Source organism: Propithecus coquereli, unplaced genomic scaffold, assembly GCF_000956105.1.
Source record: "Propithecus coquereli isolate 6110/MARCELLA unplaced genomic scaffold, Pcoq_1.0 Scaffold39, whole genome shotgun sequence".
Classification (NCBI taxonomy): domain Eukaryota; kingdom Metazoa; phylum Chordata; class Mammalia; order Primates; family Indriidae; genus Propithecus; species Propithecus coquereli.
The window spans coordinates 8041435-8043277 of NW_012149618.1; the positions used below are offsets into that span (position 1 = coordinate 8041435).

The 1843-nt window shown below is 39.9% G+C and overlaps 1 protein-coding gene across 1 annotated transcript in view; it reads left to right on the forward strand.

Moving 5' to 3' along the window:
- TTC27 (tetratricopeptide repeat domain 27) overlaps window positions 1–1843 on the forward strand; it is a 163146-nt gene that overhangs the window by 119360 nt on the left and 41943 nt on the right. The gene's annotated exons all lie outside the window — the stretch shown is intronic.

The following is a 1843-nucleotide window of genomic DNA, read 5'->3' on the forward strand; positions in this document are numbered from 1 at the left end:
TGTCCGATTAATTTCTTTCTATTTTTAGTAGAGACGGAGTCTCGCTCTTGCTCAGGCTGGTTTCGAACTCCTGAGCTCAAACAAACTGCCCACCTCGGCCTCCCAGAGTGCTAGGATTACAGGCGTGAGCCACTGTGCCCGGCCAAGCTATTGGTTTTTAAGATGCATCTCTATTTCAAAGATGTTAAATGGTGGAAAAAAATGTATCTTAGAATTGATGAACTATGACATACAGGTTTTGGAACTTTCTGCTTGGTTGGAAGTTAGAGAGCTTGTTCCATATATTGTTTTATATGCTAGCATCAGACTTTAAATCCTCTCAGAATGTATCATGTCCACTGAGTGTGTGGTTTGGTGCACTGAAGCTCTTTTCATTTGATTCTGTAAATAACCAGATGAAAGCAAAGTAGTGAGCTCATTTTAAAGTTGCTGAAAGTCCCATGATTCAGAAAAGTGAACTTCTAACTTTTAGTTTCAGCCTAGTACCTCTGCTTCTCCTCCCTCATGCCAGACACACAGCCAGCCACCCTCTTTTCAGGCCTTACCTATCCCTCTAAGAAAATCTGTTCTCCCTAAAGGCTCCTGATAGCAGTTATTTATAGCCTCTTGTGAATTCATGGCAAAGTGTTAAATTTTCCAAGGAAGTTTGCTTTCTAAGCCTTATCTCTAATTACTAAAAATCTTTATCTGCTTAAAGAACTTTCAGGCCTCAGCTGGCCGTATGGAACAAGTTTTGTGGGAATGGCTGAGGGAAGAGGGATGTAGAGGCAGCCTCCTACTCTGCCTCTGTGGAAGGCTATGGACAGATAACAGAACACCTTGTTTTCTTTCGCACCCAAAGTGTTCAACCAAATCTATCAGCTGGCTCGCTGCCTTTGGACTGGAAGTCTGTAAGAAAGTAGACTTCAATCTGCTTGTAAAGCTGCCTGTACTGACTATGTCTGGAAGGAAAACAACTCATAATAGCTGCATTTCTGACTAATTTCATTGAATTTTTATCTCTCTTTTGGCAGGGGCTATCAAATTTTAAGGAAACCTTGTGATGTAGAGAATTTTTTTGTAATTTGAATAGCTACTTCCTATTTTATCTGTTTTCTAAATCTCAGTGTTTACAAATCTTATCGTCTTAAGTCAGGCTTTACATTTTGAATGACTCTTTGATAATCCAGATTCTGAGCCTCCTTTCTCTAAACTATTTCCAGGCATGCCTAAGCAGATATATGCTAAGGTAGTTTGGCTCTTGGTTAAACTACAGAAGTACTTGTGGTCTAATTTGAAGATGAAAGCATAAGTTTGTCCTTTTAAGGTTGTAATACATCCATCAGTTGTGAATCTGCTGATAACTTTGTATACAGCTGTCCCTCAGGCATGAGAGATTGCTTCCAGAAGCCCTCTCACATACAAAATCCATGGATGCTCAAATCTCCTATATAGAATGATGTAGTATTTGCATATAACCTATGCACATCCTTCTATATGCTTTAAACCGTCTCTAGATTACTTGTGATACCTAATACAATGTAAATGCCACATAGACATGATTATACTATATTGTTCCTATTTAGTAGATGCAACCATCCATTTTCTTTTCTTTTTTTTTTTTTTTTTGAGACAGAGTCTCACTGTGTTGCCCGGGCTAGAGTGAGTGCCGTGGCGTCAGCCTAACTCACAACAACCTCAAACTCCTGTGCTCAAGCAATCCTTCTGCCTCAGCCTACCAAGTATCTGGGACTACAGGCATGCGCCACCATGCCCGGCTAATGTTTTCTATATATTTTTAGTTGTCCGATTAATTTCTTTCTATTTTTAGTAGAGACGGAGTCTCGCTCTTGCTCAGGCTGGT